The following is a 27,819-nucleotide window of genomic DNA, read 5'->3' as shown; positions in this document are numbered from 1 at the left end:
AGAAACCCTCTTCTCTCTTCCCTCCCGTGTAACAAAGGCTAGACAAGAAAAATAAAGTTCAGCAAAACCAGCTGACATATGAGCCATGTCTGAAACCACATGCAATATTCCCCACCCCAGCACTGAATATTCCCATGTTCTGTCATCTTTGTGAATTCCGTGTGTGTGAGCTAATTACAGGGTCTGATGCAGTGGGTGCTTCATAAATGTTTACCTGATGGATTGTGAGATGAAACTTGGAAAGAGTTTAAATATCTATTTTGCTTGTGATTAGTGATTCGGACAAATATTTCATATAGTTTCTCGTAGTTTGTAATTCTTAATTCGAGCTCTTTTTGTTCATGTCCGAGACCAGTGGTTCTCAACATATGGTCCAGTGATCTCTCAGGGTCACCAAGATCCTTTTGGGAGGCTCATGAAGTCAAAACTATTTTCATAATAGGAAAACATTTTAATTTCTAAAATGCTAATTTGTATGGATATATGTGCATACGTATATATGCGTCTGTATATAACATTGTAAAGGGATCCTAAGAACAAAAAGTTTAAGAACTGCTGTTCTAGGCCATTTGGTGGCCTTGGATATTTGGTTTAATTTCCTATAGAGATTATATATGACACCAGAGCAGAAATATTGGATGTGAAGATTTCTCACCCACCTACCCTTTCTCTTCTTGTCCTGGTTACATTGCTTTTATTTTTGTAAAAGTTTTTTAATTTTGTGTGTTTTTTTCTTTTTTTCTTTTGTAATTGCCCCTGTCCATTGTTTGATTAGAAATTATCTCCCTAGTACTATTATTATTATCATTACATTTATATATTTTTATTTTTATTTATATATAAATAAATATTTATATATAATATATTATTGTAATAATAATAATAATTATTATTATTTTCTCCCAGTTGGGAACAATATCTCCATCCATTTTTCTCAAATTTTAAAAATGATATGACCTTTTTATATTTAAGTACTCACTTAGAATGTATTAATTATGCTGGCTAAATCACAAATAAGATGCTTTCCCAAACCTTTTTTATTTTTTTTTTTTTGGCCAAATTGCTTTCCAGATTGCTGAGAAGATTTTGTCAAATTAAAGAGTTCTTCCACAAGTACTTCGTGTACTAAGCTTTATTGAACATTGGGTTACTGAGTGTGGTTGTTTCCAATTTTTGATTATCTAATATGTGACACTGATCTATTTTTCTATTTTTAAAGTACACCAAATAGATTTTGTGATTATTATTTTTAATACAATTTGAGTCCTGGAAATCCCCACACTGTTCCTACTCCCCCAACCCCCCATTATTTCTAGATTCTAGACCATTTTCCCCCTTTCCAAATATATTTTGTTATACTTTTGTCTAGTTTTGTAAAGTCCTCCCTGGTAGTTCAATTTGTATAGCACTAGATATGCAAATTCATTTAGGTAGTATTGTCACTTTTATTATATTAGCAGTCATGTAGCCCAACCATGAGCAGTAAATATTCCTATCCACCTGTAATATGTAAAGGGTATTTTACATTTGTCTTTATATGTCTTCAGTGTGTTCCACTAGCTTGACTTCCAGGTGTTTATTTTATTGTGATTATATATGAGATTTCACTATCGTTTTCTCTTGATTTTCTATTATTGTAAATAGAAGAAACAAATTTTATGATGATATTTTAAGTTTGTCCCAAACATTTCTATTATGAGCAACTGGGTACACTATTGAATCAACAGAATTTACCTTTTGTTGGCCAAAGATCTTTGGTCACAAGCAACTTCCATATAGTGTGTGTATATGTGCATACATATATGTATAATATATTTTTCTTATTGTTTTTCAGTTGTGTCTGACTCTCTGTGACCCCTTTTTGGATTTTCCTGGCAGATATACTAAAGTGGCTTGTCATTTCCTTCTCCACTTCATTTACAGATAAAGAAACTGAGGCAAACAGGGTTAAGTGACTTGCCCAGAGTCACACAGCTAGGAGGTGTCAGAGGCCAGATTTGAACTCAGGAAGATGAGTCTTCCTGACTCCAGGCCTGGCACTCTATCCACTGCGCCACCTAACTGCCCTGTGTATAATAGATACACATACACATACACACACAAAGGCAGTTAGATCAGATCAGAAGGTATTATAAAATACAAGAAAGCCACACAAGGAGAGATATGGAGAGTACATGGTTCCAGATATGATTTTGTAGCATCTTACAACATCGTTCAGTACTGGCCCTGGAGTCAGGAGGAAAGTGGCAAGAAACACTGGAAAGAAAAGCATGTTGTGAAGGGTTTGGGGATCAGCCTACAAGACTCATAGAGAGCCCCAGAGACAGTATTTAAATTATCTCCCTATAATAGCAAACTTTATCGAATTGTTTAATCAGAAGATCTCTTGATTCTTTGGAACTCTACACTATTTGGAAATGAAATGCTGATATTTTTTGCATATTTATTTTGAATCCTACTATTTTACTGAATAGGGCAGCTAGGTGGTTCAGTGGATAGAGGGCTGGACCTGGAGTCAGGAAGACCTGAGTTCAAATCTGACTTCAGACATTTCCTAGTTCTGTGACCCTGGGCAAGTCATTTAACTCTATTTGCCTCAATCTCCTCATCTGTAAAGTGAGCTGGAGAAGGAAATGGCAAACCACTCCAGTATCTTTGCCAAGAAAACCCCAAATGGGGTTATGGACGAAAGTCTGACCCTTGAATGAAAAGAGAGACTAGTAAACAACCACCTGTCAGGCATTGTACTAAATTACAAAGTGAAAACAGCACCTGTCCTCAAGGCATTTTACTGGAATAGAGCAGGTAAATGTCCGTCTTGAAGTGACCGAAATAACTCCCCAGAAGCTTAGTCTTTTTTTCCCCCTCTCCCAGAAGCCAGGGCTCCCTAAATGTCCTTAGCACGGGCACAGACAGAGTGGAATCAAGACCGGTTGGATTCGGATCGTGCCTGACACGCTTATTAGCCAAGTGACCCTAAATAGGTCAACGAATGTTCCCGAGTCTAGTTTCATTCATCCTGTGCAAGAGGAGATTAATTAGAGCATTTACCGCACCCAGGTTTTTAGGCTCAAGAAAACAATTCTCAAGTGTTAGAAATGCCAATGAAGTTAATAATGATGATGACTCTGAGGGAAAGCTTTGCAGAGTATGCAGTTTCTTTACCTCGGGTCCACAAAATTATTATTATTTATTATTATTATTTTTAGCAAGGAAATTGAGGTTAAGTGACTTGCCCAGGGTCACACAATTATTGAGTGTCAAGTGTCTGAGGCTAGATTTGAACTCAGGTCCTCCTGACTCCAGGGCCAGTGCTGTATCCACTATTCCACCTACCTGCCCCTCGTAAAATTATTTTTAAAAGTATATTTTGTTCACTATATTTTAATATATTTAGTTTCCTTTGGAATCTATTGTTCTTAGAAGGGGTCCATAGGCTTCACTGGAGTGCCAAAGGGGCCAGTTCAGTGAATTAAGAACCAGCTGAAAAGACCTAGGTTCAAGTCTGGCCTGCAGTACATCTTGGCTGTGTGACCCTGAGCAAGTTAATGAACTTCTTATCTTTTCTGTACGAGTTTCATTTCCTACTAGCTGTACTCTGCAGGCCACTCCACCATCGTCACTCTCTCACCTGGAGGAAAAGCAGGAAACTCGTCTTCATGAAGATTGTTTCAGCCTTAGCACTTCAATAGTAGCCTGGGTCCCTTTGAATGGAGGGCTGGAGGGCTGGAGAGTAGAGCAAAACTCCCCGCCCCTTTTTATTTTCCTTTTGTGTGTTAGCTTCACCCATTAGATTGTAAGTTCCTTGAAGGCAAGGAATTTTTCTCATTTGTGTTTTTCGAATGCATGAGAGAAAAAATAGAATTACAAAGGAAACCTGCTATATCAACATAAATATGTAATTTTTTCCACCCAAAAATCCTGAATGCCCTAGAATCTCTCTGTGAAACGCCATGATGGATCCCTGATCCAAGATTCAAAGTCGCAGAGAACATCATGGCCAGTATAGCTGGGAGAAGGCACTTCCTCTTCTGGGAGTTCCCCATGCCAGTGAAATCCCAGGTCCAGTCCAAACCATTATTAATTAGAAATTTAATACGTAGAGATTGGCGACATTCTCAGTGTTGTCATCAAAAAGGGCTAAACTGATTTTTTTTTCTAATTTGTCCAAATGATTTGCTTCTAACAGCCACTCTACTAACCCTCTGGCTGTGGCCAAGCTGGAAATTACCACCACTTAAATGAATTGATGACAGAATTGCTGACAAAAGACTAAATATAGGGCTCCTCTAAGATCTCGGTCCTCAGAAAGGCTTTCTTTGAAGCTGGCCTCCAAACTCATGCTTCTGTCCGCAGGAGCTGGGCTGTCCCAATGGGAAGCACGCTACACCCTTTGTTGGGGTGTCTAGACAGCACAATGGGCACACTGATGGGCTTCTTTCTTTCTTGCCCACACAATGGGAGCTTTAAAACAACAACAGCGACAAAAACCAAAGGATTTTGTAAAATAGCATTTTAATCATTTCTTTTGCTCTCTCTCCACAAAGGCAATGCTATAATTATACCCTGAAAGTTCCCATTTGATCGTCACTTCTTAAAGGCTAGCGAAGGGCTTTGGGGGGAAGAACATAGAGGCTCTGTGGCCATACCAATAAAGACCACATTCATGGCTCTGGACTCTTTGTCCCAGTCTCAAGGCTGGGGGAGCTCTGAGTTGGTAAACACCCTGCTTCCCCATCAGAGCCTCTTGGGGAAAAGAAAAAGTCCTTCTGTGAGGGGAGGGCAGATGCCAGATTCTCATCCTTTACAAAACGGTCAAGGCCACATTCTAAAAGTACCCCACCCCCTCTCTCCAAGGGCTGTGTAGAGAGCTGGGTGGGTGGGGGTAGGGTGTCATGCTGGCCAATGAGCCGCCATTTTAAATTGTCCTACAGGAGTGGTTTCCATGCAAGGAAAGTCTCAAGTCTGACTGGTATATAAGAAACAGTGTGACATATATTGGTGGAAGGCTTTTCATTTGGTATCTAGAGAGTGACCTCTTGTTACCACTCCAGCAGAAAGACACATGTCACCCAACCACTGCTTGAAGATGCTCAGTAAGCGGGAGCCCGAGATGCACTGAAGCAGCCCCTTCTACCATGACAGCTCTGATTGGTAGGAAGCATTTTCTTAGATGGAGATATGTGTTGCATCCAGGAATCTAGAAGGCTAATATATGCAAAGCACTTTTTGACCCTTAAATATGCCTAAATTTACCTCTCTGCTCCTTCTACTCCTTCTAGTTCTGTCCTCTGAGATAAGCAGAACAAGTCAATAGTCAATTAGCAAGCATGTATTAAGTGCTAAATGCTAAGCTGAATCTTTCTTCTTCACAACAGCCATTCAAATACTTGAAGGCAGCTATCATTTCCTTACTAAGTCTTTTCTTCTCTGGACTAAACATCTCGTGTTTCGTCATCCAGGATTCATATGGCAAATACTCAGAACCCTTCACCATTATGATTGCCCTTTCCTGGATACTCTTGCTATTATCAATACCCTTTCTAAAATATGGCACCCTAAACTCATCACAAATGTAGACTGAGCAGGGACAGAATATAGGGAGATGAATCCTCTCTTATGTATTTAATACAATCCCCCCCTTTCAGAAATGAATGAATGAATCAATTATTGCACAAGCATTTATTAAGCACCTACTATGTGTTGGGCATCATGTACTAAGATGATGAGAAGTTTGAGTTTGTATTCCACTTGGGAAGACAAGAAGTACATATGCTGTATAAGGAATATGCAGAATATGTTCAAAATTAAATATATTGAATGAATATAGGATAGTTTTGGGAAGGAGGTGACCAGCAACTAGGAGATCAGAACAGGCTCATGAAGAAGGTGACCCAAGTTAAGTCTTGAAAAAAAACAGGCATTGAGTTGAAGTAGGAGTGCTTTATGAGGCATGGGGGACACAGCCAGTGCAAAGGCTTGGAAGTGGGAGAGAGAATATTGTGTATGAAGAACAATAAATAGGCACAATAAATAAAATAAATAGATTACTGGACCTTTGGTCAGGAAGAACTGAGTTTAAACCCTGCCTCAGACACTTACTAGCTGTATGATCAGAGCAAGTCACTTAAATGTCTGTCTGCCTCAGTTACATCATCCATAAAATGGAAGTAATAATTGCATCTACCTCCAGATTGTTGTGAGGATCAAAACTGATAATATTTGTAAAGTGCTTTCCAATCCTAAAAGGGCTATACAAATGTTAGCTTTTAAAGAGTCCAGTATGACTGGACCATTGAGTATATGAAGGGGAGTGATGTATAAGAAGGATGGGAAAAGATAAAGGTGCAGATAGTGAAGAGCTTTGAATGTCAGACAAGAGTCTCTATTTGGTCCTAGAGGCAGTCAGGGATCATTGCTACTTATTGATTGAAAAGAGGTTGGGACGTGGACAGACCTGCACTTTAGGAAACTCTCTTTGAGGATGGTGTGGAAGCTGAATTGGAGAGAGAAGAAACAAGACATATATAGACCAATCCTTGACCCCGGTTTAATAACAAAAATAATATATGGCATTTATATAACACTTTAAAGTTTATAATTAATAATAGCTAAAATTGTCATTTAATTTTAAGATTTGTAAGGTACTTTACAAATGTTAGATCATTTTTCCCTCACAACCACCATGGTAGGTAGGTGCTATTAGTATCCCCATGTTACAGATTAGGAAACTGAGGCAGAAAAAGGTTAAGTGACTTGCTCAGAGTAACCCAGCAAAGTAAGTGTCTGAGGCTTGATTTGAGCTTAGGACTTCTGGATTCAAAATCCAATGTGCTCACCACTGTACTGTCTACATGCTGTATTCAACATAAATGTACATAAAATGTTTAAAATATTTCATTTGATCTTCACGACCCTGTGGAGTAGGTGTTATTATTATCCCCATTTTGCAGATCATAAAACTGAGGCTTAGCAAAGTTCAGTGACATATGCAGTTAATAAGTATCTGAGGTGAGATTCAAATCCATGTCCTAGAGATGCCAACTGCCACACGCCACCCATTGCACCATACTGCCTCTCACAGGAAGAGCAAGTGACCAGAAACCCAATGAAGACTGCAAGAGAACTATGTATGTTCAGAGACCTTTGGAAATAGAATTTTAATTTTTATATATTTATTTGAGATCATCTGTATTCTTAAAATAATGGCAACAGAACAAAAATAAAAATCCGCAGAAAAAAACATGCCACCAACCCCAAGCTGTGTTTATGGATATCAGCACACTCAGAGTTCAGAGAGAAGTAGAAATTCAATCTAGTTCTTCTTGACTACTTTAACAGAGACAATAGGATCTATGGGGAAAGGAGCCTATACTCAGAGTCCAAAATTTCTGACTGCCACTAATTTGCTGTGTGACCTTGGGTAAACTGTATGTCCTCTTTGGCCCTCAGTTTGTAAAATGAGGTCTTTCTAGGTGATCTCTTATGACCCTCCTGGATCTAAAAAATTCCATGACTATGTCAGCCTAAGTACTTTTTAAAGCTAACATCTTTGGCATTGACAAGGACATTCTGACTCATAGAAATGGAGGAGAACTGGGCACTTGGTCTACCTTTTCAGTCCTCCTTCCAGGACTCTCCAGGACCCTCATGGACTTGGGGTGGCAGGGGTGGTTACCATGCTGGCAATGCCTGGCTAGGGCTTACATTTCTGAGAGAGGCTGATTACCAGAAGATTGGCCACAAGGTGACTAATTCTTCAGCCATGAAAAGTGATGAAACATGGAGGAATCAGGACCTTCAGAGGCAGAGGGAGAGTCCATGCTGGCGAATCACTGATCTTTCAAAGTATCATTATCCTTAGCAGCACTGAGGTATCTAAAGACAGCTCAGTGATACAGCTGGCGGTGTGCATGTTGGGCCTGGACTTAGAAAGACCAGAGATCAAATCTTGCCTCTAGCACTTAGAGATGGTATGATCCTGGGCTTCAATTCCCTCATCTATAAATAGCTAACATTTGCATAGCCCTTTATATTTATATCTCTTTTCACCCCTCACAACAGCCCTTTGAAGTAAGTGCTATTATAATCACCAATTACAAGCTGGAAACTGAGTCCCAGAACAGTGAAGTGACTTGCCTAGGGTCACATGCCAGAGGCAAGTTAGGAACCTATTTTCATGACTCCAATCCTAGAGGTCTTTTTTTCCCATTCCTTAACTAACTGATTAAAAAAAAAGTTTCTTATGCATATGAATCTTCCCCCAGAAACTGTGATTGGCTTATCCATTCCCCCCATCACCTCCCCCAGGCATTCTTTTCCCAGTCTCCTCTGGATTCATGACCCATCATTCTCTTCTCCAAGAGTGAGGGCAGCCGTCTCTTTGTGTCTCCAAAGTTGCCTTTGCTGTGTTTCCCTTTATGGCATCCTCTTTCACCAGGAGGCCACCAAGGTTGGAGACTCAGTGACCCCCAGCAGCCACTCCCAAGGCCTTTGTGGGAAAGGGAGGAAGCCCTCCAGGCAGCTGAATTCTTGCATCTTTTTATTATCATGTACAGCTTTCTTCACCTTTGCTTCCAGATCTCTTGTACCATCTGGTGACTGGTTTGCCGCATCTGTGTTTACTTTATGACCTTAGGCAAAGACAGAATTTGCTCATGGGGAGCTGGAGAGGGCTTTGTTGATTTCTTCCATATGTTCATTGCTGTGGATATGATTTTTTTTTCTTTTCCCTTCAGAGCTCACAAGCAAAGGAGGCATAACCCCTGTACTGTGTCTCATTGACACGGATCTTTATGTGCTAAGGTAGGAGCTTCTAGGAAGCTGGGGTCTTTTAGGCAGTTTTGATTCAGCAAGTTTTTCAGATGAGTAAAAAGGTGTCTGTGTTTAAGGATCCTTAGTTTTGGAGGGAAGGAGTTTTAGTCGTTGGGATTACCATGAAAAAAGGCCTGGGACTGGGAATCTTCAGTGTTCGCTCTGCCTCAAAACTGCCATTAGGCTCAAATGCTTATAAAGTGCTTACTTAGCACAGTGCTCAACACACAGTAGGCATCTAATAACTGTATTTCCCTTTTCTTCTCTTCCTCATTATTTAGCTGCACAACTCTGGACAAGTTCCTGTTTTTGGCCTTGGTTTCCTCAACTGTAATATGAGTGAATCAGACTAAATGACTTAGAAGAAGCCTGCCAGCCCTGAGTCCTATAGCTTATATGACCTTGTCAATGACAGTCAGCATCTCACTTTTCCAAATTCTTCCCCGAAAAGGTGTTTAGAGTTGGTTCTCTCCCCCACCCCCCAACTGGTTTTCGCTTGTGCTCTCAGGTCTTTGCCAAAGTGAGAAAGTGAAATCCCAGTTGTAGCTTTGCATTTCTTTGTCTATTCACAGATTTGTGAGCCCTGTAAGAAGACAGAATAGAATATCCAAGAAAGAAACCCTACCTCATGCATAATGCATGAACTAGCTTTGGACTGCTCTGTGCCTAGAAAAGAGAAGAATGCTTTCCCCTCTTTCCTTCCTTCCTTCCTTCCTTCCTTCCTTCCTTCCTTCCTTCCTTCCTTCCTTCCTTCCTTCCTTCCTTCCTTCCTTCCTTCCTTCCTTCCTTCCTTCCTTCCTTCCTTCTTTTCTTCCTTCCTTCCTTCCTTTCTTCCTTTCTTCCTTTCTTCCTTTCTTCCTTTCTTCCTTTCTTCCTTTCTTCCTTTCTTCCTTCCTTCCTCCTTTCCTTCCTTCCTTCCTCTTTTAAAAAGAAGACATTTTAGGAATCCCAGATTTCTATGTTCACTTCTTATCTTTTCGCCTCTTGTCTCCTCTTATTGAGTGGGTAGGTTTCCTTTGTTTATATTTATAGAGGTGAAGGGAAAGTGCCAGATTTCTCATGGTAGATGTTGCTAAAGCAGGAAGATAGCTGTGAATCCCTTCAGTTTGGGCCTTCACCTCCTAAAAATGCTGGAGATACCACAGCCATGTGACAAATGTCCAATGCTTTAAAATGAAGGCAGATATCATATCAGAATCAACAGGGGGAATCATTTTGACTTTGTGCTTGGCCATTTTCCTGAAAACGTGGTGTAGTTCTTGTTCAAAACCATCTTGCCCTGAGCAGCTGTGACCCAGTGGAGTGAGCCCTGGATTTGGAGTCTGAAGGACTGAGTTCAAATTTCAGATCTGTTGCTTGCTACCTGAATTGTCTTGAACTAGTTTTTTGCCCTCCTTAGACCTCTGGGTTGGCCTAAGGTCCTTTGTAACTCTAACTTCAATGTCCTTAGGTCTTATCTTGCATGTCCCTATTACAATGTAAGCTCCTTGAGGGATTGTTTCTGTTTTGTTTTGTTTTTTCTTTGTATCTCCAGGGTCTAGTATATAGTAAACACTTAATAAATGCTTGTTGATTTTTGATTGATTCATCCTGGGTTTAAATCCCAGCCCTGCTAATTAGTACTTTGGTCACATCCTTTCCCCTCTTTGCACTTTCTTACCTTCATCAATGAAAGGATATTAAGACTCCTTCCTCCTACTTGGTTTTGGTAAGGACAATGCTTAGGAGCTTTAAAGTGCTACCGAAGTGGCCACTATTGGTATGAGAGCCACTTTCCTGCCCCCTCCCTCCTTTTCTTCCTGTATTTGCACAACGCTTTCAACACGTGTCTGCATGCTGTAGACACTTGCTGAGATCCTTTCCTTATTAGATACAACCTGAAGGGCCCCAAATCCTTCAAAATCAAATAGAACATAAAGAAAAAGAGGGGCCAGTGCCAGAACCAGACTTAGTTTGGAGGAATGACCATGAGATGTGGATAGAAGGAATCTAAGCAGCCTTTAAGAGATGCCAGGATGGCCTCAGGGTAGACAGTGGACCACTAACATTCGAGGGCACCAGGAACTTGAGTGTTGAAGAAGTCTAGGTATTCTAAGGGGTAGAGGTGAGGAAGGAGAGCATTCCAGTCACGGGAGACAGCTGGCATCAGAGGTGGTAGATAAGACACGTTCAGGGAACAGCAAACAATCCAGGTTACCTGGAATGTACAGCTTGTGAGGGGGAGTAATGGGGAATCAGTATGGAAAGATAGCAAAGCCTGGTCACTGGAAAGATAAAAGATACATATTTAAGGCACCAGGCTTCCTAACTTCTTAACTCTGAAGACACTTGGGAGGTTACAGCTAACCTCTCTCCTCTGACACTGCCCCCACCCTGGCTCAAGATCCTACGGGCCCAGCACATAGTAGGTACTTGATAAGTGTTGAATGATTGCAGCTGGAAACATAGGTGTCTGCAGCAAAGGAAGCAGGCCTTTCTGAGGGAAATTGTTCAATTAAGAAAAAAGCTGAGTAGCATTGGCTGGGTGGGAGCAGCTGTAGCTAACTCATATTAGCAAGTCATGAGGATTTTATACTCATTATTCAGTAAGAAATAGCTTTGTCCTGGCAAGTGCCACAGACTCACACTTACACCTGAGATGTTAAAGCACTTTTTTCAAAGCAACCGCCCCAGCTATCCTGAGAATGTTCACATTTAGGCTGGAGAAGATGAAGGCAGGCTTTTGTGGGCTCCATGCAGCTTTGCTTATAACCTGGTGTGTAAACTCCCCACTGTCCTCTTCTGTAAGGTGGGGAGATCTGTGTGTGTGGGGAGGGGGGTTGGAGCCAGCCTAAACATGGGGTAGGAACAGGATGGCAGCAGCATTTGCAGGGACCTCCTTAAACTAAAACCTCCAAGTGAGATCATGAGGGGTTAAGGTCAAAGAGATAAGTAGGTGGTATAAAACTTTAAAAAAAATTGTTAGTGGTTGTTTTGTTTTGTTTTAATTTCAGGCCCTCTGTCAGATGAGAGAAAAAGCATAAAGGAAGAGACAAACTGGTGGTCCTTATTCCTGCCCCCAGCCTTACTTCAGATGAGTATAATGGGCATTCATTTCTAATCATGTCCTTTTATTCCGTGAGAGAAAGCACCTGTCCGGTCTCACCTTATCTGTCTTAAGCTCTTGTGGTTGGCGGTCTTTGCATTTCCTTCACCATTCACGCCATTTCACAATGACAAAGCCAACTGCTATAAACCCCGGCCCTTTCCAGATCTTTCTCTTCAGAGACAAACCTACTGGAGTGACCTAGGGTGACCTTACAATGGCTAATAGTCTAGCAATAGAATACAAAGGTCTGGATCTGTGGTTTCACTGGTATAGGGAATTCCCAGGTAAGGAAACTCAAGGCAGGTCAGGGATGTCTGGAGCACTGGGACTTTCCATGACTTCCCCAGGGTCACAGAGCCAGCATGTAGTAGAGGTGAGAGCAAGCCCAGGTTGTCCTGCCCCTGGGGGTAGCCTTCTGTCCCCTTCACCACATTGACTCTCATTCATATCCTTCACGAAAGAAATTTCAGCCAAATGCCAGTTACCTATGTGGAAACATATTGAGGAGTGTAGAAAAGTCTAATTGGAGCTAAATAAACCTCTTCATTTTGTAGCTTCCCCAGGGACCATGCTACAGGTTGAGTAGGCGCTGAGTATGCAGCATAAGCTGAACACAAGCCAGGGGTGTTTCCAGACTAAGACGAAGATGGTAGTGATGGCCAGGGCAGAGGAGAACAGAGGAGACAGAACTCCCAGCAGTCTTCTGGGAAGGACAGGACGCCTATGGGCATCTCCACCCTTTTGAAATCACCTTGTATTGTCTATCAATGAGCAGGCATTTGGTAAGAGCTAGCCATCATTGAGAAGAGAAGGACAACAACAGATTAATACTTTCTATCTGGGGTGATTTCTATCTCCATATCTATTGTTCAGTGATTCCAGTCGATCCAACTCTTCATGACCCCATTTGTGGTTTTCTTGGCAAAGACACTGAAGGGGTTTGCCATTTCCTTCTCCAGCTCATTTTACAGATCAGGAAACTGAGGCAAACAAAGTTAAAGTGAGTTGCTAGTAAGTGTCTGAGGTCAGATTTGAACTCATGGCTTCCTGAATCCAGGCCTGGCACTCTACAAATACATTGCTTTTCAGCATACTTACGATATTCCACCGTAGAATGAAGATTTCTTGAAGTCAGTCTTCATTTCTGCCTTTGTACCTTAGCAACTAACACAGGGTTCCCTGAAAGAACTGGGAGGCAGGGGGCTTGCCCAGAAAGGGTGAACCCCAATGACATGAGTATTTATATAATGCTTTAAGATTTGCAAGATGTTTTACAAATATGAGCACATTGTATCCTTTCCACAATCCTGGGAGGTAAATGCCATTATTATCCATTTTTCAGATGAGGAAACTGAGGAAGATAGATGTTAAGTGACTTATATATTAAGGAATGTAGAAAAGTCTAATGGGAGCTAAATAAACCTCTTCATTTTGTAGTTGGGTGACTCTGGGCAGTCACTTGACACTGTTTGTCTCAGTTTCCTCATCTGTCAAATGGGCTGGAGAAGGAAATGGCAAACCATGCCAGTATCTTTGCCAAGAAAACCCCTTGGACAGTATGGTCCACAGGGTCACGGATAGTTGGACGTGACAGAATGACTGAAGAACAAGAAATGATACACACTGATTTGTTTCTTAGACTCAGTTCTCTGTTCACCATGTCACCTTTCATACAGTAGTCACCTAATAACTCTGTGTTGAATTGAATTTAGAAGCCCAGTGTAAGCTCCTAAGTGGATGGAGATGCATTTTTTACCAATGATTTTTCCCCTCTGTCACTTTCACCAGGGGCAATAATGAAACAGTCTTAGTTCCACGTCCCTTTTTAATGACCCAGGCTTGATCATCCCTGTTGTTGAGTTAGGAGAGACACAACAGGCTCGTGGAATATCAGAGCTGGCAGATACCAGCTGGTCCAACCCAATCACTTATGTCTAGGGAAAATGAATCCTGGAGAAGGAAAGTGATTGATAAGGCACACAGCCACTTATTTCTAGAGATCCAGCTGAGGCCTATGTCTCTGGTGCCTTAGGTCAGTTCTCTTTTCAGAGATCATGACCACTTGTGATCTACTGTGAGCTATGGATTCATGTCCAGCCTAAAGTCAAGCTAAGGTTGGGGCCAGGCAATGGAGTGGAAGAGGAAACCGCCAGCAGGGGTGAGGGGAGAAAGTTACTTCTAGAGGGAGGGCAGAGATGAACTGATAGAGGGCAGGTGTAGTATTAAAAACATCACCGGATAGGTAGACAAGCATACTGGCTTCTCCTTTTGGAATCATGCCACCAGAGCCATTAAACTGTGTATATCTTTTGACCCACTGATACCACTACTAGGTCCATATCCCAAAAGATCACAGAAAAAAGAAAAAAATATATATGTATAAATATATTTATAGCAGCTCTTTTGTGGGGGCAAAGAAGTGGAAACTGAGAGGACGCCCATTAATTGGAGAATGGGCTGAACAAGTTATTACCATAACTTGTGAATGTGATGGAACATTATTGTATTGTGAAAAATTATGAAGGGGATGGTCTCAGAAAACCAGGGAAGATTTGCGTGAATTGATGAAGAGTAAAGTGAGTACAACCAGGACAATTTCTAGAATAACAACAATATTATAAAGACACACAACTTGGAAAAACTTAGGAACTTTGATGAACAAAATGACCTCCCACAATTCCAAGGGTCTCATAATGAAACAAGTTGCCCACTTCCTGATAGAGAGCTGATGGATTCAGGATGCAGATTGAGACATTTTTCTCAACTTGGCCAATGTGGGAATTTGTTTTGCTCGACTATACATGTTTATAATAGTTTTTTTTTTCTCAATGAAGGAAGGAGAGGTGGGAGGGAAAGAATGGGTATCTTTGCTCAAAAATTAAAAAATATATATTTTTTGGCCTCTGATTCCAAAAATATTTTGACAGGGTAAAGCAAAACTAACCAAATGAAACGCATAAAAGAATAAATGCAAAATCTTACATTTGGGTTCAAAACATAAACTTTGCAAGCATAAGATGAGGGAGACATGACTGCATGGACCCCTACCCTAAAATAATCTAGGGATTTTAGTGCATGACAAGCTCAGTGTGCATCATTTCTTGTTCTTCAGTCATTCTGTCACAGAGGGCACTCAGATTAAGTGGGCACAGGCTGGACTGGGTGGTCATTGATGCCCCTTCTGACTGAAATTTTGTCCTTCTGAGTCCCAGTTCTATCATTGGCAATGTGCAACCATGGGGATGTCACTTGTCAGAGGCTCAGTGTCCTTACCTCAAAAATGACGGGTTTGGAATGGAGGTTCCCTCCACTTCCTATTATTTGAAGTCCTTCCAGGTAGAACATTTGATGTTTCATTTTCTTACTTTTCTGTATTTGATAGCCTTAGCTCTGATATCATGAGATAGATGGTCTCAATGGTCTATGCCTGAGGAACTGATGGGGATTAAGAGAACACAATCACTGTGACGATGTCCGAAGGAAAAATTTTCACCTGTGAGCTGGCAAATCAATGTTGGTCTTGCCATGGATTGCATCCCACACCTGCTCAGACACATCCCAGTTCCCACTAAATACACTCACATGTACTATTTTTGCTTCTCTCAGAGTGTTCTTTCTGAAAGGGCCAGCCACTGCAGGCTCAGACCTGTGCCAATCAAATATCTATATTCACCAGGCACTTTCCAGTAGAGTCCTTAAATGTTGATTTTGCTCTGTGGAAGGGCACTGGAAACTCAAGCTGTTCACAGTGTCAGGGCTCAAAGCACCAGCTGAGTATAACATCTGCCAACCCTATTAGTCACTCTTCCCATGCTCCTCAAAGTTTGGGCACAAGATCCTTAATGTGGGGACTTCCAAAACAGCACATTTTATGGGTGACATCCTCACACTTCTTATGCAACCAATCAGTTTTCTGGCTCTGTCATAGGATTATAGATGTTGAAGGCTGGAAGGGACTTCAGAGGTCCTCTACTCCAACCCTTTCATTGTGAAGACATGGAAACTCAGGCCCAGGAAAGTAACATGACTTTATCCAACAGAAAACAGATAGTAATAGAGCCAAGATTCAAATCCAAAGCCTCTGACTTTGAATCAGATATTCTTTCTACTTCACCAAAGTCCCACCACATAATCGTTCATTTACCTTTTTCTTTCTTATACATCTGTTCTACTTCACTTGTTCAGTGATGGCTCCATACTCCATCCATCAACCAAAGATTAGATCTCAGCTGACCGCATCAAACCACAATTATCAGCACCAAAGGAATACCCTAACTAGCCTGGGATGATAATTAATCATTGCAGACAGCTATGTTAATGCTTTGACTTCCTTTTTCTTCCCTGTCTACCCTTGGTACACTTGTCAAATTGAATCATTCTCAACATTTTCCTGGGATACTCATCCCTCATGTCAGAGAATCATTTGGAGAGTTGAAGCCAAAGCTTTAGGGTATTTAAGAACTTCATTCATCACTGTCATCATCATCATCAATATCATCATCAGCTAAGATAAAATGACCAATACTCACATGTATCTGTCTCTCATCAACTTCTATATGCCATATGACAAGGCAGATCACTTTCCATCCATGCTTGTTTGTCCTGTACAACTCCTATCCATATCCTACCATAAGTGTGCCACTCTAGATGCTGAAAGTCTTCCTCACCATCTCCTGTGTTTTGGGGTATACCAATAGAACACTCTGGCTGGTCACTGCAATTTTGCCGTGTGATTGGACCATTTTCTCTTCCTTATTGTTATCTTTTCCTCCTAGTCTACTATGAAGCTCTTCAACGGTTATAGTATCCTGTTAACAATGACTGTGCAACTCTCTTGCCTTATGTTGGATGCTCATTTTTAATTTTTCTTAGATTGGTCTAGTCTGTGATGAAGGGCACTTAACAACGGTTGATAAGTATGTATTTGCTTAGAGTCTTGACAATCTAATCAAAAGATCTTCAAGCTCAAAAAAGAGTAGAAAGAGAACTACATATATACCAACTAAGATAGATTGCCATAGAGGCTAAGCACCATGTAGCAGTCCAGATGTCCAGTCATTCATAGGAGGCCAAAATTTTATCTGCACTTCCGATTGGAGGAGAACAAATTTCAAAAGCTTCAACTCAGTAGAGATGGGAAGTGCTAGAGAATTAAATTCTGAAGACATAAAGAAAAAAAATAAAAGACATAGAAAAGAAAGTCTAAAGAGTCAGATAGTGAATGCATAAAGGATTGATAAACTAGCTTAGGTTTTTTTTTGAAGTGTATTTTGTTGTTGTTCAGTTGTTTCAGTCTTGTCTGACTTTTTATGATCCTATTTTGGGGTTTTCTTGGCAAAGATACTGGAGTGGTTTGTTATTTCCTTCACCAGCTCAGAAAAGCATATACTAGTATTCACATAGAAAGGATGAAATGTGTTATACTGCCATCAATTTACTTACATTTTTAAAGGCATGAAGAGAAGGTGAAAGAAAGGGCAAGTAAATTAATGGTAAATACAAAAGTTTGGCACAGTTCTCAAAGAACTGTCAATGTTGGTGAGGAATGCAAAGAAACCACAGACCTTTTTTTCTTTTTTAGCAAACAAAAAAGGTGATTGAGAGGGAAAAAGAAGGATCAAAGACAGCAGAGGGTCATTGAAGTATGTAGGAATTTGATGATAGGTGGTAAGGTGGGGTTCAGACTAGATAATTACCCTACTTTCCTTTAAATGAGTGACTGGCAAGATGCTATACTGTGATACCTTCCCTAGGTTAGAACACATCTTGAGTTCACTAGGGATGATCAAGGCCTGGAAACCTCCCTGGGTGCAGCAGGAAATTTTTTTGGATGGGTAGAGAGACTTGGTAATGTTATATGAGGCCTGCCATGGAACTAGTTGGAATGGAGATCTGAGTGAGAAGAGAGTTTCAGCAAAACCTCCAAGCTCTGAGAAGGAACTTCTTAGGGGGAGAATAGCATCTTTGCTTCATACTCCTTGCTCTCTGACCCCCACTAAGGAGAACCTAGTGAACTTTAAAGCAGTTGAGGAACTGAACTTTAGCATGGATGTCTTAGCATGGTCCTTTGGCCAGACACAACTGGCTGCAATGTCTATTTGAAGAGAAGGACAACCTAAGGCTCTGCAAAGAACTCCAAAAAACAAAAACAAAAACATGCCATGTCACAGGGGAACAGCTTGAGCACTCCAGCAAAAGGTCTAGGGGCAGCATCCTGTTTGATTCCTATGCTCTCTTTGTCTATCCCGTATTCTCTATGTTCTTGGCAATTGGGGTTAACTGACTTGCCCAGGGTCACACAACTAGCAAGCATCTGAGGCTGGATTTGAACTCAGATCTTTCCGACTCCAGGTTGGGTACTCTATCCACCTAGCTGCCCTTTCTCTATGTTCTTGTAGAAGAGTGTGTCCCAGGTTTTTGGAACTGGGATGTTTGGACCAGTTATTATTACTATATCAACTTAGTAAATACGTCTTTATAAAGACAAATTGTCTGGCTGACTAATTGGCCTCAAGTGATATTCATGAGGGAGGTCATGAGGTATAAAAGTAGAGAAACACCTGCTCCCCAAGCCTCAGGGCTCCTCAACTCTGAGGGAGTCAGTATCAGCATAGATTTGGGGAACCGACCTGCTCACAGGAGATCTGAGAGAGTAGCACCATGGTATTTGCTACAAGACAGTAGAGAAGTCAACACGCCTCAATCCACGTTCCTTTGGTTTCCCCTGCCAAGAGAAACAACCTTTGGACTGGAAAGGGAAGAAGCAAAAGGACTAATAAGGTGCTGTCAGTGAGGATAAGATAGAGTCTAGCCACCCTTGGTAAGTCCAACTCTCCAAGCCCAGATGAACTGCATCTCAGGGCACTGAGAGAACCCGAGGACACAATTGCTGAACTATTATCAATGAGCTTTTCAATCCAGTCACATCTAGTCCAATCCAATCTAATGGGCATTTATTTACATTTTAAAACAATATTTTATTAAAATCTTAACATTGAACATCAATACGACCAGCTAAGCTTTCTTGATTAACTGTTTACATTTAAATTGATTAATTTAAATACATGAATATGATAACCATTTTTCAGTTTTGCTCCTCAATTCTTCATTCAAATTTTTTCTAGCTTACTTTAAAAAAAATCTTTCATTTTTACACTGTCAAAATATGCCCTTTTATCCATCTCCATACCCCATTCCCAGAGAGCTATCTTATATAGATAGTAATATTTTAAGGAAAAAATGAAAAAGAAGAAGAAAAGAAAACAAATTGGGAAAATAGATCAATACACCAAAAAAAAATCTAAAAATATTTACAAAGGTCCAAATTCTTGGCCCCTTTCCTTCACCTCTACAAAAGAGTGAGATGAACGTATCTTTTCAGAGCTTTTTTTTTTTTTGCTTTGGAGACATGCTTCCACTAAGCATTTATTAAGCAAGACGAGGGGTTAGGGATAAAAAAAAAGTCAAAATAAAAACAATCCTTGTTCTTGAGGAGTTTACATTTTCCTAGGAGATTACAGAATGTAAACAGATTACATGCAGAACATTTTGAGTTGGAAGGAGAAAATACTAACAGCTATAGGATAATGGAAGACTCTCATTGGAACTGGCACGAGGACTGAGCTTTGAAGGAATCTATGGAATAAAGAGGTTGAGATGAGGAGAAATCAGCACAGGCAGGAAGGATGGACTGTGCAAAGACAAAAGAGGAAGGAGAGATGGAATGCTGGGTCTGGGGAGTAGCAAAGAGCCCAGATTGGCTGGATCACAAAAATCCTGTAAAAGAGGAGGGCTACCACAAATTAGAGGAAGTCAAATCTTTTCCCAATTTCACAAAAAGAAAGGGTGTGAAATGAGCATTACTTTGATTCCTGGTGAAATTCTTGGAGATATTACTAAAAGGATAGTTAATAAGTGTCTAGAAAATAAATCATGGCTGCAAATAGAGTAAACAAGACTCCCCTCCAGAATAAGCCCTGACAAATTAACTCCCTATACTTTGTTGATGGCATTACTAATTTAATTGATCAGATGAATGCTGCTTACAGTTTACTGAGATTTAAAAATTTTAAAAAAACCCTCTTGATTAAGTCTCTTCTGTTATCCATGTGGATAAGATGGACTGACATGGGCCAGAGAATAATATAGTTATGTGGATTCAGAGGTGGTGGAATTGCTGGCCTAAACGGGGACTCAATATTTCTGTATCAGTCACTTAGCTGGTCAATTAATAAGCATTTATTAAGTCCTTACTACATGTCAGGCATCGTGCTAAATGCAGAGGATGCCAAAAAGGCACTAGATGTACTTAGGAAAAGTTCTCCAGTGGAGTGTCTCTGTCCTTAGCCCTGTACTGTTTAACATTTTTATCAATGACTTCATCATGGGCATACATGGCATACTAGTCAAATTTCCATAAGACACATAGTTTGGAGGCTAATTGACAAATTAGATAACAGAGAGAGAATTCAGAAAGATCTGAGCAGGGTAGAATACTCAGAAGGTTGAAGATCTGATGAAATATTTGAGTGATCAATGCAAAGCCTTGTACTTGGGGTCGAAATCCAACTTCATGTGTACGCAATAGCAGAAGCGTGACTACAGAACAGTTCATCTGAACAAAATCCTGGGTAGTGGACTACAAACTCAGTATTTAAGTTAATAGTCTAATACAGTGGCTGAGAAATTGAAGGTAATCTTGGGATGCAGTAGGAGAGACATAGTGTCCAAGACGAGGCAGCCAAAAGTCCCACTCTGCTCTGCCTGGGTTGGATCAGGTCCCAAACACTGTATTCTTCTCTGGCTACTACATTTTAGGAAGGACACCAACAACATGGAGAGTAACCAGAGAAGAGCCAATGGGATGGTGAAAGTCCTGGAGGCCATATGGGTATCATTCAAAAAACTGAAGATGTTTATCTTGGAGAAGAAAAGATTCTGAAGGACATGATGACTGTCTTCAAACATTTCAAGGGCTATCATGTGGTAGAGAGTTCAGACTTTCCCTTCCTCCTTAATTCTAGTACATTCTTTTGGTCGATTTTTTTAGTACATAGATTTTTGACACATAGTGGTTGACATGCTATCTCCTCCATTAGACTGTCAGCTCCTTGATGGCAAGAACTGGGTTTTTGCCTTTCTTAACATCTCCAGTGCTTTGCACAGTGCCTAGCACATAGTAGGTGCTTCATAGATGTTTGATGGAATTTCCCAAATGGGAGATTTAAGTCTGATGCAGATGACTTTTTCTAACCATTTGAATTATTCAACAGTAGAACAGGCAACCTTGGAGGTTATCCCCCATCTTCCCTAGTCCTCCAAAAATGGGTAACTAGTAAGGACCACTTGTCAGGGAAAATGGAGAGGGGATTCTTGTTAGGGTAAAGTGTTCGCTCAGTGGCCTCCAACATCCCTCCCATCTCTGAGGCTCTGTCAGTCTGCTCCTGGCTTCTCTGAAGTTCTCTGATTTTCAGCATCCCATACATATGCAGAGGGTTTTACAGTTTACAAATCACTTTTCATCTCCATTACCTCATTTGATCCTTATGGTAACTATGAGAGGAAGGCAGAAAAAAAAGAATATTATTTTGCTGCTTTGTTTTTATCCTGAAGCTCAAAGCAGTTAAGTGACTGGTTAAAGGTCACACACCAAGTAAGCAGAATAGCTCTGGGCTTTTGGGCCCTTAGAGTGTCTAGAGCCAGCTCTGTGTGTGCATGTGGTGGGAGTCAGGCTGTGCTACAAAGCTACCTGCAGAATATTTCCCATTACGTTGGCAAAAGGCCTGTTTGTCACCAAAGAAGATATGGCAGCAGGACCCCCTGAAGGAGAGAGGTGGCAGCATGTGGCAGGCAGATTAGACCACTACTACTACCCTCAGACCCTCACAGAGATGTTCCAAGACTCTGAACCCAAAAGCCTTGGGAATACGAGTGTTTCTGGCCCAGTGCCCTCCACTGTGATCCCAGGAAGCAGCCCCTGGTGAGACACAGCCTGGTGTATCTCCTGCCAAGGCTGCAGCACAGCTACTGAAGACCCAGAGAGAGAAGGTCCTGTCCCGAAAGTCCTGGATATTGTTAAATGGCTCATCATGAGAAACTGGCATGATTTCATCAGTGGAAATGACATTAAAGAGGAGGCCAGACCATCTGCTTTACTTCTTTTATTTCCAATTGGCTTGCTGCAGAAATCTTCCTTGGGTGTTGCCTCCTCCCTTATAATAATAGAGTGTGAGCTCCTCGAGGCCAGAGACTGTTTCACCTATCCAGTTGTATCTCCAGTGCCTAGAGAAGTGTTTTGCCATATAGTTAGCACTTGATAAATACTTCTTTCTGTTTCATTTTTTCTTTCTTTCTCTCTTGTTTCCTTATTTTCTCTCTTCTGCTTTCCCTCCCTTCCTTCTTTCCTTCCTTCCTTCTTTTCCTTTCTTTCTTCTTTCTTTCTTTCTTTCTTTCTTTCTTTCTTTCTTTCTTTCTTTCTTTCTTTCTTTCTTTCTTTCTTTCTTTCTTTCTTTCTTCCTTCCTTCCTTCCTTCCTTCCTTTCTTTCTTTCTTCCTCCCTCCCTCCTCTCTCTCTCTCTCTCTCTCTCTCTCTCTCTCTCTCTCTCTCTCTCTCTCTCTCTTTCTTTCTTTCTTTCTTTCTTTCTCTCCAAACTTTCAAGTAATCAGGCCAAGATTTGATTTCATTCACTGATAGTGATGTAATGGATAGAGTTTTGGGCCTGGTGTCAGGAAGACCTGAGATTAAATCCAGCCTCAGATGCTTCTTAGCTGCATGACCCTGGGCAAGTCATTTAACTCTGTTTGCCCCAGTTTCCTCATCTGTAAAATGAGCTGGAGAAGGAAATGGCAAACCATTCGTGTATCTCCGTCAAAACCCAAATGGGGTCGCCAAGATTCGGACACAACTGAAACAACTGAACAAAAATAACAACAACCATTGACTCTAGACTCAGTAGCTAGATTGGACAAAGCAGAGAACATTGTCCATCTACCTCTCGTAGTGACAAAATGGTGGAGTGAGAAGTCCTCGGAATTCGGAGACCCAGGGCTGGAGTCCCAACTCTTCCTCCTGACAAATTCATCAGACTTAGAGGTAGAACAGATCATATAGATCATCTAAACCAGGGACTTATGTGGGGTCCTTGAATTTTGTTTTTTTGGTTTTTTAATATTCTGATATCTATGTTTCCATAAAATTGGTTTCCTTTATTACCTATTTTTAAATGTATTGAAAAAATATGATTCTGAGAAGGAGTCCATAGACTTTACCAGGCCTGAGCTTGAATGTGACTCCAAATATGGCAAGTGTTCTTTCTCTGCACTCCTCCTCCCCAACCCCAGATTCACCTAACTGCATGTGCTAGAGGATGGCATTTCCCGGTACTCCCTATATCTCAGTCCCTGCTCTCTAAAATGAGAGTAATGGCATCCTGTATCCTCCCTAACTCCCTGTTTTGAGGATCAAAAGAGCTAATGAATCTAGCAATGCTTTCTGCCCCATGGAAGGCTGTGAAAATGGACATTATTGTTTATACATAACCCATGAATTATATAAGAACCACAGGTTTCAGGTAACCCCCACTTTTCATACCAGTCTTTACTGTCAACACCAACCACATACAAACGGAAGTTCAGTCCCCGAATTTGAGGCTCTTATTCAGTCCAACACAGTAACAGCCTCTCTGGACAAGGGCTTTCATTCTTCTGTGGTTTTTCTGAGGCAGTCCAAATGATCGTGTTTCTCGCTTTGGGCTGGGCAGCTCCTTTTAGAATTTTTGTTTTGCCTTTTTTTCCCTCTTAACATTTGTAACCCTATAAAGAGTTGAATTGGAAACCAGAGCTGTGGCTCTGTGGCCCTGGAAAATCTCCCAGACTACTGGAGGAAGGCTTTGTCAAAGGAAGGGGAAAAGGGACATTGACCAACAAATCCACCAATTAAACAAGTTTTGCTCCAAGAAACATGAAATTACTTCAAAGGGGTTTTGTGGAAAATGAGCAAATTAATGTGGAAAACATGCTGGCAGCAGCCTTCCCCCCACTCCCAACTCCCAATGAAGAAGCACTGTGACATAGTAGAAAGAATACAGGATTCAAAGCCAGAGTGTTCTGGGTTCAAAACCTGCCTGTGTTCCTCGCTACCTGTGTGATCTTGGATGAGTTACAACTTCTTTAGTTTCCTTATCTATAAAATGACTGAACTGCACTAGGTGATTTTCTTAGGTTCCTTATAAATCTAATTTTTATGAGGCTCCTGCAGGAAGTGATTACAAATATCTAAAGGCAGCCATTCCTGCCTGAATGGAGATCAAATTAATTTTATTTTAAATCTGTGGTAAAATTCTTTATTTTAGCATAGCTATTGATAGTATACCTCATCTTATTCTTGTAGAAAAGGTAGAAAGATATGGACTATAAAACGGTAAAACTAGATGGATTTGGAACTGATGAGATAGTTGGATGCAAAGAGGAGTTTGATAATGATTTGATGTTAACCTGGCAGAGGGTCTCCAGGGAAGTGTATCAGAGATCTGTGCTTGGACTTCAGTGGTTCAACATTTTTTATCCTTCACTTGGATCAGGGTATAGATGGCAGGCTCATCAAATTTCCAGATAACTTCCAGACTTTGGAGAAATAGTTAACACTGTTCTTGATTGAGTCAGGATCCAGAAAAGATCATGAGAGATAGAACACTGGATTGAATCTAGAGATGTACAAGGGGTTAGACCCATGATTTCATCAGTAGAGAACTCTAGGTGAGGAAACTCTCCCTAGCAATGCAGGTCAGCACCTCAGCAACTTAAGCTCATAGAAAGTTGCCTGGGAACACTGAGAATGTAAATTATTTGCCCAGGGGCACACAGTGGGTCCAAGGTAGGACTTTAAACTCAGGTCTTCCTGACTCCAGGCCCAGAGCTCTATAATACTGACACTCAGTTCCCCTAAAATTATTAAGATTAAACTTAAAAAGAAAAAATAAAACCATAGTCTAACACTTGGATTTCTAAAATAAACTTCACAATTAAAGAATGGGGAAAGCATTATTAGGCAGCAATTGGTCTGGAAATGGTTTTAGTGAATTGCCTGCTCAGTATGATTCATCAGTGTGACATGGCTGTCAGTGTTTATTATTAGATAAATATTTGTTAAGTGCCTACAATGTTCTAGGCTATCTGCCTCCAAGAAGCTCACAGTCTAATGGGGAAGACGACATACAAACAACTATGTGCAAACACATCTACCCAGAATAAATTGTAGATGACCTTCCATTTGCCTTGTGTATGTGCGTGTGTGTACACACACATGTCATACATGATTTTTGGCACGTTGTCTTGCCCATCAAGATGTAAGTTCCTTGTGGGCAGGGATTGTGTTTTTGCCTTTTTTTTACCTTTGTGGCCTCAGTGCTTGGCACACAGTAATCACTTGATAAATGCTTGTTGATGGACTGGAAACCTCAGAAACCTCCTAGTTCAACCCATAGCTGAATAAAAAATGTCTTCTTTTTAACACATGTTTATGTCCCCCAGGGCGTACCATATCCCTCGATAGAATACAAGTTTTTGAGAGCAGCAATTATTTCATTTTTTTTCTTCGTATTCCCAATGCTCAATACACAATTCCCAGGATACAATAGGTCCTTCCTAAAAGTTAACTAATTCCTGACAAGTGGTCATCAAACCATCCACCATATGTCAAGACAGCCCATTCTACTCATAAACAGCTGTGTCAGGAAGCTTTTGTACAAGCTTACACACAGACACAGACACGTTGAGCTGACTTTTGCCATCCTATAACTTAGATCCATTGGTCCTGGAGCTGTCATCCTGGGGCAAAGAAGATAATTGTAACACCTTTATTCACATGACAACTCTTCATATATTTGAAGACAGCTAACATGTTGTTTATGGCCAAATCTTTCCCTCTCCATGCTCAGTAATTGTAGTTCTCTCAGTTGGCCCTAGCACTGCCCAATTTCCTGCTTGTCTACCTCCATGCTAGATGGTAGCCCGATGGGACATTTTTTAATACTCTGGATCTAGGCTGTCACTAGGGCTTTGAAGAAGTGGGATCCTTGGGCTTCCATCACTGCAGCAGAAAACTCTGTTAAACTCCTTGTCCCCAACTTTAGTGTTGACTTATGTTCAGTATTCATTCTGTGAAACGGTTTAGAAACAGAGAGCGGAAAGACAATTGGAAGACCCCTGTGTGCTTCATCAATAGCTTTTGAAATCTTTGGACTTATTTCCATGTCCTCATTTATCTATTTTGATAGTGCAGTATATTTAGGGTAAAGAACTTTAGGTATACAGCTAAAATTAGTCTTCCCTTTCCTTTTGATTTTATCACACTTTTTTTTTCTCTTTTAACAAGTTTGAAGCATGAAAGCTCTTTACCAAGTTGAACATCAGGGAGTTATTCTAGCTATCAACAGCTGCTGTTATTACATGTGCATTAATCAATTTATTGATTCATTTATGAAACACATATTAAGCTCCTACTGTGTGAAATCCTAGCATTGTTTATCAAAGACAAGTATATAGGAACATCAGACAGGGAAGGGAACAAGCGTTTATTAAATGCCTATATGTACCAGATACTGTGCTAAGTGCTCTACAAATATTATCTCATTTGATGAAATGAATACAACTACAAAACACACACAAAAAAAAAAACAGAGAAAGACAAGTAATTGGAGAGTGTCAGAAAGCACAATTGGAACCTTGAATTCTATTCTAGGGGCCAGCCCTGATAAACTGAAGTAAACCAAGTTTGTCCGTGCCAATATAATAAAAATTATGATGCTACCAAAATTAATTTACAAGTTTATTGTTATACCATACAAAAAATCAAGGAAAGGTTTTATGGAGAAAAATGAAATTCACGTGAAAGGGTAGGGAAAAAGGCCTCCAATCTCAAGACAAAAATGAAGAAAAACAAGGAGAGGATGAAGAAAATTATGAGACAACAAATTAAATTATAAAATAGTAATCATCTAATGATTTTGTGCTGCTATAAATAATGGAATGGAAAAAGCAAAAGCCCTCTCCCCCCCAAAAAAAAACCCACCACAAATATTAACCTACTTTTAAAAAAATAATTATTAGAACATGATTTTCTTTGGGAAAAGATTTTCTACTACTTGACCACAATTGCCAGAAAATCCAGGAAAACGGTTTTCCAAAAATTAAACTTAGAGTTTCATGTTACACCACATACCATAAGTGCCAAGGGTTTCCATGATCTGAATATGTGACACTATATAAAAATGATAAGTAGAATGGGAAGACTTTCACAATTGTATCTGAAGAAGCATTCTTAATCAAACAAGGGACAGAGATAATGATTAAAGACAAACTAGAAAATTCCAGTTACATAAACATTTTTAAAGATTTGAAGCTTCACACAAAGTCATTACAAATAAGATGGAAGAGAAAGCATCAAGTGGAAAATATTTGCATAAAAGTCAGTGTAAGGATCTGATATTCCAAGATATACAAGGAACTGACACAGATTCCAAAAGCTTTGGTGCAGTTTTAAGCTTCAGTAGCTTAGGAACTTTAATTGCCTAAAATTACTGAAAGATGTAGGGAATCTCTCCTTACACAGATCCCCAAGAATTTTGCCTTAATAGATAAGTTGTCAAAGGTTATGAACAGTTCTTTAAATAAGAGTTGCATATTATCAATGATCATAAGAAAACACACTAAGTTTCTAATAATAAGAGAAATTAATATTTATCTAAAATGGTGAAGTTTTGCCTCATAGCCAGAATATTAGGAAAGGTGTTAAATATGGAAACAGGGGTGTAAAATTTGCATGAAGACACATATACACTCACTAAAACATGGTTGGTGGAGCTGCAAATTGACTCTTTTTGTTCTGCAGAAGAATTTGGAATCGTAAAACAAAAGTCACTA

At 40.3% G+C, this 27,819-nt stretch overlaps 1 protein-coding gene across 3 annotated transcripts in view; it reads right to left on the bottom strand.

Annotated features, from left to right (window-relative positions):
- The window catches only part of FGGY (FGGY carbohydrate kinase domain containing), a 544,879-nt gene that overhangs the window by 8,344 nt on the left and 508,716 nt on the right, over nucleotides 1-27,819 (bottom strand). The gene's annotated exons all lie outside the window — the stretch shown is intronic.

This window comes from Phascolarctos cinereus, unplaced genomic scaffold, assembly GCF_003287225.1.
Source record: "Phascolarctos cinereus isolate Bilbo 61053 unplaced genomic scaffold, phaCin_HiC Scaffold_5;HRSCAF=322, whole genome shotgun sequence".
NCBI lineage: Eukaryota > Metazoa > Chordata > Mammalia > Diprotodontia > Phascolarctidae > Phascolarctos > Phascolarctos cinereus.
Note: the sequence above shows the minus strand (reverse complement) of the source record. Positions and strands in the feature narration are given on the sequence as shown.